Consider the following 11,338-nt stretch of genomic DNA (forward strand, 5'->3'; position numbering starts at 1 on the left):
CACTGTCATGAACGACAAGATATACACTATATGGACATAAGTATTGAGACACTTGCTCATTCAATGTTTCTGTCTTTACTGTCCAGGGCATGTTTTGAGGGTTTAATTGCATTTAGTGGCACCATCATTAATAAGGTCTGGTCACCCCACCTCATCCCGACTCATCCCAAAATGGATAAATACACAGATTCACTGCTCCACAGCTCAATGCTGGGGGGGGGGGGGGGGGGGGCTTTATATCCCTCTAGTCCACACCTGACATTGGGCATGGTGCCAAAAGGTCTATTTGTATCTGCTCCAGAGAGTCCTATTCAAGCTGTGTTTGTGTTCAATATGCAGATCTGTGACAGCAACAAAGAGTGGCCGAATACATTTGGACATATGCACACCTGATTCAACTCACCAGGGTTAGTAGGTCTGTTAAAGCAGGGACATCAGCAAACTGGGCTAGACTCTGGCCTATGTTGTCCACCCCGTCCATCCTGGCATTACATAACCTAGCAGTAAGATTAAAACAGCTTCATTAAAACAGTTCCGTATTAGTCTATTTATTATTTATTCATTTTACATATACAGTTTTGAGGACTGTATATTTCCTGAATTGTAAAATTGACTGTTACTGACTTCAAGCTGCAACAGATGTATTTACTCACAACAGCCAGAAGGTGGCAGTGTGTGATTTGCCAAAGCCAGTGAGGTGCCAGTGGGTGACACCAATCATTATATGCGCTAGTAGTTTACACTTTATTTATGATTAAATTAAATCTCTCTCTCTCTCTCTCTCTCTCTCTCTCTCTCTCTCTCTCTCAGCTCTATCCAGTCCAATAACTAATCATCCATTTATCTCTTAAAAAGTTGGTGAAGCATGTTCTCTATTAAAGCTTCTGTGTTTGAGCTTCGTCGTGTTCGAGGCTAAAGTTCTCAAAACTACACTATAAAATATATTTTTATAAGAGATATTTAAAAACCCGGATTCCTTTAGTCAGTTTATTAGGCCCATTTTGTTCTCCTGCCCAAACATGTAAGGATGTGATAGCTTTCATCAACTTTTTAATTCATTCTTATTCATTAATCCATTCACACCACAAATATATATGTGAAATATTACAGCATAAATTACAGTGTTAAACCTGCCAGATAGACCTAATGATAGACCTAATGATAGACCTAATGATAGACCTAATTTTGGCTTGTTTGGATTTATATTGCCTATTCCTCAGCAAACATGCCTGAGAAACATTGCATCCAATTGGCTGGTGTTACTGTCAGTGAGTGCTGATTAGTTGGCATTACTGTTAGTGAGTGCTGATTGGTTGGCATTTCTGTTAGTGAGTGCTGATTAGTTGCCATTACTGTTAGTGAGTGCTGATTAGTTGGCATTGCTGTTAGTGAGTGCTGATTGGTTGGCATCGCTGTTAGTGAGTACTGATTAGTTGGCATTACTGTTAGTGAGTGCTGATTGGTTGGCATTACTGTTAGTGAGTGCTGATTGGTTGGCATTACTGTTAGTGAGTGCTGATTGGTTGGCAATACTGTTAGTGAGTGCTGATTGGCTGGCATTACTGTTAGTGAGTGCCGCTTGGTTGGCATTACTGTTAGTGAGTGCCGATTGGCTGGCATTACTGTTAGTGAGTGCTGATTAGTTGGCATTACTGTTAGTGAGTGCTGATTAGTTGGCATCACTTTTAGTGAGTGCTGATTAGTTGGCATCACTGTTAGTGAGTGCTGATTAGTTGGCATTACTGTTAGTGAGTGCTGATTGGTTGGCATTACTGTTAGTGAGTGCTGATTGGTTGGCATTACTGTTAGTGAGTGCCGCTTGGTTGGCATTACTGTTAGTGAGTACCGAATAGTTGGCATTACTGTTAGTGAGTGCCGATTGGCTGGCATTACTGTTAGTGAGGGCTGATTAGTTGGCATTACTGTTAGTGAGTGCTGATTGGTTGGCATTACTGTTAGTGAGTGCTGATTGGTTGGCTATACTGTTAGTGAGTGCTGATTAGTTGGCATTACTGTTAGTGAGTGCTGATTGGTTGGCTATACTGTTAGTGAGTGCTGATTGGTTGGCATTTCTGTTAGTGAGTACTGATTAGCTGGCATTGCTGTTAGAGTGCTGATTAGTTGGCATTACTGTTAGTGAGTGCTGATTAGTTGGCATCGCTTTTAGTGAGTGCTGATTAGTTGGCATTGCTGTTAGTGAGTGCTGATTGGTTGGCATTTCTGTTAGTGAGTGCTGATTGGTTGGCTATACTGTTAGTGAGTGCTGATTGGTTGGCATTGCTGTTAGTGATTATACAGATTATACAGTCACACACAGATTCCTGTTGACTTTGCGGCACAACAGACTGGCAGACAATGTTATGAGCTTAGATACTGAGGATATGGATAAAGCTATTTGCATGCTTTTAAGTATAAAATCATTCACTAATAACATTTGGGAACTAGTCCATCCATCTATTCATCTTATCTGCTTCTTCCTGGTCAGGTTGGGATTACTGGGCACAAGGCTGGAATACCAGCTGGACAGGGCACCAGACCAACAATACACAACCATTCACTCACACCCATGGGCAATTCAGCACAGCCAATTCACAGATCATATGTGTTATGTGTGGCAGGAGAAAACCAGAGTACCAAGGGGTAATTTGTGTGGACACAGGGAACACACACACCTGACTTCTCTCAGTGGCCAGAGTGAGGATAAAACGCACTGGAACTGTCCGACACATGCAGTGCCACCGCACTTTGTAAACTAGTGTTGTTCAGAATTTAGAATTTACACTTATAGATGATACAGCTCTACAATGTCTAGCACTTGTGAGATCTGTTCTGCTGCAAAACTAGGAATTACATGAACACAATCTTGGTTGCGATTAATAGCTTAAAGGTTAAAACTGGTTTAGCACCTTAGAAAGGTCCAATGGTAGCATTTTGAGAACACTAATGAATGGAACCGATAGAATTATGAAATACTGGAATACAGAATTTCACACAACACAAATTAAATATTAAACATTAGTTTTAGATTGAAATAGACAAGTTTGACAATTGTAGACCTTCAGAATAGATAACCTTAACTTGATAATATCGCAGTTTGTAGAGGTTGGGGACAGAGGCAGACATACACGCAGGATCTCTTAATAAAGGAAAATAAAACAAAGCAAACAGAAACCAAACTAGCACTCACCTTACCAAATAAACAATACCAGACAATCAGATAAACAGGCTGAGTCAACAAATCAACACAGACACACAGACATGCACAAGACCAAACTAGGGGTTACTTATACAGAGGATAATAAGGAACATCTGGGAGTAACAAGGGGGCGTGGTTACAAAGGCTAGGCCAGACAAGACACAAACAGAGCCATATGCTTGGGAGCACATCCAACACAAAACAGATATGACAGATAAACAAATCTTGGTAATGATTTAGCACAGTCATGGACAATATTTTCCAGGCCAGGTAGTCCTGGACTATTTTTTTTCTCATGGAAATTTATTCTGACAGAACATAGATGTGGTTTAAATTTTATGTAAATAATTTTAATGTATTTAAATAATGTTTGAACAGAAACTAAAAACAAAAACTACAAGAAATTTAGTTATTTTATTAGAATGGAAATATGAGATCTAGTTAAGATATTATTACATTACAAGTTCTTTCATTCAGTTTTTGATTCTTATCTTATTAAGACCGGGTTATTTGGAAATAATCTGTCTAGATTAACAAAGCATTGAAAAAGAGAGTCCTTAAGAGGGAAAAATCATATTGAACAAATAAAAGTTTAATTTAAATAATATATTACATTCCACTCATATGATCACAAACCTAATAAGAACATTTCCATTCATTAGGGCTGTGTTTCTGCTGCAGTAATCACTGTTTGTGCTGGTACTATTTTAGGGAAATTAAACATTATATTTTCTTATCTGTTATGTAACACAGCCTCTCATCAGCGGTTACATTGCACTAAAATGGTCTCTTTGTTATGCTGTGTTTGTGATAGTTTTAATAATCAAATATTAAACAATACTTAAAAATAAAATTAAATGAAATTACACACAACAAGCAAACAAAACTCATATATTTCCTAAAACATCTTGTTATTTAGAGAAACATAAGTAGCCTGTACACAGCAATTGGTTTCTTAAATTTTTTGTTACTTGTGTGGGAAATTAGTTACTTAATTAATGTGGATTGTTATTCTTAGTCTCCAATTAGGAATAAGTTTTATGTAGTTCATTGTTGGGCTGGAAAGGCACTCAGTCGAAAACTGAGCCCCTGATTTACATAGATTTTCTCAATATTATCCCACAAAAATATTATTAGGCAAATAATCATTATAAAAAAACAATAAGTCAAAATGTTATTACTCAGGTTCTGATTATAAGGTGGGCCAGCCTCACAGAGGTCAGATTCAGTCACAGATGAGAATTTAAAATATAGGTAAAGTTAAATTCAGAAACATACATTTCCTGAATTCAGGTGTGTGTGTCTAACACGCTGGGTATTTGAAGAGGATCAGTTAGACAGATTCACTTTACATAAAGCTCTAAATTTAGACCAACAGTTTTTATTGAGCCATTTGAAGTCTTGCTTTGTGTCAATGCCACCGCAGTGGTGGGACAGTTGAGGTTCTGGTGGTCCCCCTCCCACCCAATTGGTCCAGGATCCCAAACCACTCCCATCGGACCAAAACCAGAAGCCAAACAGTCGACTCTGTCCAAGCCCCATCCACAAAGTCCCAGAGACACCCCTCTTATTGAGCTCATTCGTCATGATAATCTGGTCACACTCACTCCGAATGTGTAGAAGACCAGCCCTGTTACCTTCCTGACAGTAGTCCAGAGCGCTTTCCCAGTTCATATGTTCATCACTGACATGAATGGAAGCTGATGGAGACAGAAAAGACCATGTTTGGAGTGAGGTCAGAGACATTGAGGCCCTGTTTACACTTGGCGTTAACATGTGTTCTGGGTGATCAAATCACTGCCTGAATAAAACACATCCCTGACCTACTAAAAAAAGACTTAATAATCGTCCTCATTGTCCATTGTACAAGCAATTTAGTTGCTCAACCTAAAATAACAAATTAAATAATGGATAAAGGCGATACTCATGGCTTAAATAATAATTATTATTCTAATACTTGTATTCTAATATGGGCTATGCCCCTCCTCCAGTGAAAATTATGTGCCAAATTGAATCACAAGCAGTCATTTAACCATTTAAAATCAGTTTTGTCAGCTGTGAATGGCTATGTGTGTTGGCAATTATTTGTGTTTGGATCACCCAGGATGCATGTAAATGCTAAGTGTAAACAGGGCCTAAGAGTTAGAGTGTCTGTGAATTCAGTACTTACTGCTGTAGCACAGAGCAGATCCAGTATTACTGCACGGCAATGAATACAACTTTCCTGATACTAGTTTTACACAGTCTGATGGGAATAGCCCAGGCTGACCATCCCACCAGTTTCTGTACAAGCAGAGCGTCCTCCATCGGTCCAATCCCAGTCATCACGCAGCAGGCCGATCCAGAAGGGCGTGCTGCTGGTCATCCCTTTTATCTTCACTGCTTTATTCTGTTCCTGATCTCTGATGCTGACCAGATCAGTGTAGTTCTTCCTGCAGCAAGTCTGAGCTTCATACCAGGTCAGAGACTGAGTGATCAGATGATAGCTGAAGGTGAGATCAGTCTCATCTGTGGAGGAAAAAGAATGTAAAGTTGTTCTTATTGTTAAACTTTGCATTTAGAGTTGGATCTGAAAGGACGAGAAGTTCAGAGTTCATACAGTTTAAATCTCTATAGTTAATAGTCAGAATTTACCTTGTTTATAACACATGAAATTCCTTTTCTCTGAGCACCGAAGACTTTCCCAAAAGCCATCAGCCTTCATAGCAGCACAGCACGGCCCTGACCCACAGTCTCCTGACAGAGCACTGAAGGTAACTTCATCACCATTAGACCATTTAGTACTGGACTGATTCCGGTACAGACCAGTCCAGGCAGAACTGATACCAGTCAGATTAATCAGTGCAGTGATGTCTTCCACATCGTACACAGTGACCAGGTCAGTGTAGTTGGCTCTGCAAGCTGCTCGAGCTTCAGTCTGAGTCATGTTCGTACCAAAGAGATGGAAAGTTCTGAGACGACTTTGTTGTGCAGGAGAAAAGACTAAAGAAATGTTCTCTAGTTAATGGAGCAGAACAGAAATGACAGGTGTAGGTGTGATGTGTGTGATTCTATTTGAAACTTTACTCTTGTTTTATACTACACTTTATAATTAGTCATGTAGATTTCCATGCATATGTTCAACTTTGTTTTGCTAAATTATATTTAAAGGTGGTTCCACAAGGAAGCAATTTAACTTACTTGTACCTTTGTCTTAAATGCAGTCGATCAGCTAAGGCAAATATTCAGTTTCTAAAATACATTTTTATCTTTAGCTTTGGAGATAGAATGTAACTAATGAAACTAATCTAACTAGTAATAGAAGTTTATACCCCACCATTTTTGATTCTAAGTCTATGCTAAAATCATCATCAACTCTCTTCAAACCACGTGGGGTTGTTCAGTAATCGCTAATAGACTGATGTGCTTTCTGACAATGTATGACTTTAGCCCATGCTTATTATTACAGTGAATTATACAGAGTCAGAGAATTTGAACAGTAAACAGTTTCCTAACTAGGTCATAACTATATGACCAACATGAGCCATATCTTTGACCAACAAAGCCACACCTTTCAAATATACTCACTTTACAGTGTGTGGCCCAGATCTGGACTGTAGCTGTTATTTCACCATTTAGCATGATGCTAATTGCATGCCAAGATCATCATATACTCTCCCCAAACTGTGAGGGGATGGTCAGTAATCTCTAACAGACTTGGTTTCATAAATAAGAGACACAGTCTGAAATAATGTCATTTAAAGCCTTGCCATGTGTCTCTTAACACAACACTGGTGGGACATTCCGCCCCAACACACCCAGCTGAGACCCACACCAACAATATATGACCAAAATCAGAAGCATAACAGTAAAAGTAAGAAGACCAGTCCTGTTACCTTTCTTTCTGCAGCCCAGAGGGCCCTGCCCGTTTCTATAGTCAATGCTGGAATTAATGGGTTCTGATAGAGACAAAAAATACAAAAGAGTGATATCAGGAAGAGTAATAAACTGTGATTTATTGATGATACTGAACACTGCTTAGAGAGTGAGAGTGTGTGTGTGAGGTCATGACTTACTGCTGTAGCACAGAGCAGGTCCAGTATTACTGCACGGCACTGAATACAACTTTCCTGATACTAGTTTTACACAGTCGGATGGGAATGGCCCAGGCTGATCATCCCACCAGTTTCTGTAAGCAGAGCGTTCGCCATCAGTCCACTCCCAGTCATCACGCAGCAGGCCGATCCAGAAGGACATGCTGATGTTCACTCCTTTTATCTTCACTGCTTCATTCTGGTCTGGATCTCTGATGCTGACCAGATCAGTGTAGTTCTTCCTGCAGTAAGTCCGAGCTTCATACCAGGTCAGAGACTGAGGGATCAGATGATAGCTGAAGGTGAGATCAGTCTGATCTGTGGAGGAAAAAGAATGTAAAGTTGTTCTTAATGTTGAACTTTGCATTTAGAGTTGGATCTGAAAAAATGAGAAGTTCAGAATTCATACAGTTTAAATGTCTATAGTTAAAAGTCAGAATTTACCTTGTTTATAACACATGAAATTCCTTTTCTCTGAGCACTGAAGATTTTCCCATGAACCATCAGCCTTCATAGCAGCACAGCACGGCCCTGACCCACATTCTCCTGACAGAGCACTGAAGGTAACTTCATCACCATTTGACCATTTAGTACTGGACTGATTCCGGTACAGACCAGTCCAGGCAGAACCGATACCAGTCAGATTAATCAGTGCAGTGATGTCTTCCACATCGTACACAGTGACCAGGTCAGTGTAGTTGGCTCTGCAAGCTGCTCGAGCTTCAGTCTGAGTCATGTTCTTCTCAATGAGATGGAAAGTTCTGAGACAACTTTGTTGTGCAGGAGAAAAGACTGGAGAAATGTTCTCTAGTTAATGGAGCAGAACAGAAATGACAGGTGTAGGTGTGATGTGTGTGATTCTATTTGAAACTTTACTCTTGTTTTACACTACACTTTATAATTAGTCATGTAGATTTCCATGCATATGTTCAACTTTGTTTTGTAAAATTATATTTAAAGGTGGTTCCACAAGGAAGCAATTTAACTTACTTTTACCTTTATCTTAAATGCAGTCGATCAGCTAAGGCAAATATTCAGTGTGTAAAATACTTTTTTATCTTTAGCTTTGGAGATAGAATGTAACTAATGAAACTAATCTAACTAGTAATAGAAGTTTATACCCCACCATTTATGATTCTAAGTCTATGCCAAAATCATCAGCAGCTCTCTTCAAACCATGTGGGGTTGTTCAGCAATCGCTAATAGACTGATGTGCTTTCTGATAATGTATGACTTAGTGTTATCTATAAACATGGACTGAAGTTCAGATAAAATATACTCTTAGCTGTGCAGCTTTAGCCCATGCTTATTATTACAGTGAATTATACAGAGTCAGAGAATTTGAACAGTTAACTGTTTTCTAACTAGGCCATAACTATGTGACCAACATAAGCCATATCTTTCACCAACATAGCCATACCTTTCAAATATACTCACTTTACAGTGTGTGGCCCAGATCTGGACTGTAGCTTTTATCTCACCATTTATCATGATGCTAACTGCATGCCAAAATCATCATACACTCTCCCCAAACTGTGAGGGAATGGTCAGTAATCTCTAACAGACTTGGTTTCATAAATAAGAGACACAGTATGACTTACTGTTTTCTCTGAACGTGGACTGAAGTACACATAAAATTAAGTTCTTAGCTCTGCAGCTTTAGTCCATGTAACAGTGAGTTATACAGAGTTAGAAACCAAAGTCAAATCAGCATTTGATTCGTGGCTGAACTCTGACTTCAGGGTTTAAGATTTAATAGGGATGAGAAAGACTTAATGAGAGCTGGTATGACTTACAACAGCAAGTTTGATTTGCTCTGGTCAGCTACTCCTGTGCACTGACAGAATGAGACTGAAATCTATTATCTCTCTACAAGAGGGCCTCAGTTTAATGTGAAAAGCAATTCTTAAGTAGGCAGGATTTGAGGAAGACAAACAGATTCTGGGCTCAAGTCTTACTGGTCCAAACAATCTCTTAATTATATTATTATTTTTAGAATAATTCTACATGTCGTAACAATCTTCAGCCCTTATGATGTCATTTAAAGCCTTGTCATGTGTCTCTCACACAACACTGGTGGTAAAACCCCCAGACACCCAGCTGAGACCCACACCAGCAATATATGACCAAAACCAGAAGCAGAACAGTAAAAGTAAGAAGACCAGTCCTGTTACCTTTCTTTCTGCAGCCCAGAGGGCCCTGCCTGTTTCTATAGTCAATGCTGGCATTAATGGGTTCTGATAGAGACAAAAAATACAAAAGAGTGATATCAGGAAGAGTAATAAACTGTGATTTATTGATGATACTGAACACTGCTTAGAGAGTGAGAGTGTGTGTGTGAGGTCATGACTTACTGCTGTAGCACAGAGCAGGTCCAGTATTACTGCACGGCACTGAATACAACTTTCCTGATACTAGTTTTACACAGTCGGATGGGAATGGCCCAGGCTGATCATCCCACCAGTTTCTGTAAGCAGAGCGTTCGCCATCAGTCCACTCCCAGTCATCACGCAGCAGGCCGATCCAGAAGGGCGTGCTGCTGGTCATCCCTTTTATCTTCACTGCTTCATTCTGGTCCTGATCTCTGATGCTGACCAGATCAGTGTAGTTCTTCCTGCAGCAAGTCTGAGCTTCATACCAGGTCAGAGACTGAGGGATCAGATGATAGCTGAAGGTGAGATCAATCTCATCTGTGGAAGAAAAAGAATGTAAAGTTGTTCTTATTGTTAAACTTTGCATTTAGTGTTGGATCTGAAAGAACGAGAAGTTCAGAGTTCATACAGTTTAAATCTCTATAGTTAATAGTCAGAATTTACCTTGTTTATAACACATGAAATTCCTTTTCTCTGAGCACCGAAGACTTTCCCATGAACCATCAGCTTTCATAGCAGCACAGAACGGCCCTGACCCACAGTCTCCTGACAGAGCACTGAAGGTAACTTCATCACCACTAGACCATTTAGTACTGGACTGATTCCGGTACAGACCAGTCCAGGCAGAACCGATACCAGTCAGATTAATCAGTGCAGTGATGTCTTCCACATCGTACACAGTGACCAGGTCAGTGTAGTTGGCTCTGCAAGCTGCTCGAGCTTCAGTCTGAGTCATGTTCGTCCCAATGAGATGGAAAGTTCTGAGACAGCCTTGTTGTGCAGGAGAAAAGACTGGAGAAATGTTCTCTAGTTAATGGAGCAGAACAGAAATGACAGGTGTAGGTGTGATGTGTGTGATTCTATTTGAAACTTTACTCTTGTTTTACACTACACTTTATAATTAGTCATGTAGATTTCCATGCATATGTTCAACTTTGTTTTTTAAAATTATATTTAAAGGTGGTTCCACAATGAAGCAATTTAACTTACTTTTACCTTTATCTTAAATGCAGTCGATCAGCTAAGGCAACTATTCAGTGTGTAAAATACTTTTTTATCTTTAGCTTTGGAGATAGAATGTAACTAATGACACTAATCTAACTAGTAATAGAAGTTTATACCCCACCATTTAAGATTCTAAGTCTATGCTAAAATCATCAGCAGCTCTCTTCAAACCATGTGGGGTTGTTCAGCAATCGCTAATAGACTGATGTGCTTTCTGATAATGTATGACTTAGTGTTATCTATAAACATGGACTGAAGTTCAGATAAAATATACTCTTAGCTGTGCAGCTTTAGCCCATGCTTATTATTACAGTGAATTATACAGAGTCAGAGAATTTGAACAGTACATTTACATTACATTTACATTTACGGCATTTAGCAGACGCTCTTATCCAGAGCGACTTACAAAGTGCTTTGCTATTTACCCAAGAAAACCTCAGCTAGTTAGAATAGACTAATACAAAAGATACCTCCAAGCTTAGACATTACTAAACACAAGACAATAAGGCAACCATAGAACTATTCGTCCAAGTACTCTCTGAAGAGGTGGGTCTTCAGTCTGCGTTTGAAGACAGCGAGCGACTCGGCCGTTCGGACATCCAGGGGCAGCTCGTTCCACCACTTTGGTGCCAGGACAGAAAAAAGCCTGGACGCTTGTCTTCCGCGGATTTTGAGGGATGGTGGGTCGAGCC

At 39.6% G+C, this 11,338-nt stretch overlaps 1 pseudogene; it reads right to left on the bottom strand.

Annotated features, from left to right (window-relative positions):
* Positions 1-2,458: 2,458 nt before the first annotated feature.
* Positions 2,459-6,122, bottom strand: LOC140546237 (macrophage mannose receptor 1-like; annotated as a pseudogene).
* Between the last annotated feature and the right edge of the window lie 5,216 nt (positions 6,123-11,338).

The sequence above is a fragment of the Salminus brasiliensis genome, chromosome 23, assembly GCF_030463535.1.
Source record: "Salminus brasiliensis chromosome 23, fSalBra1.hap2, whole genome shotgun sequence".
Lineage (NCBI taxonomy): Eukaryota > Metazoa > Chordata > Actinopteri > Characiformes > Bryconidae > Salminus > Salminus brasiliensis.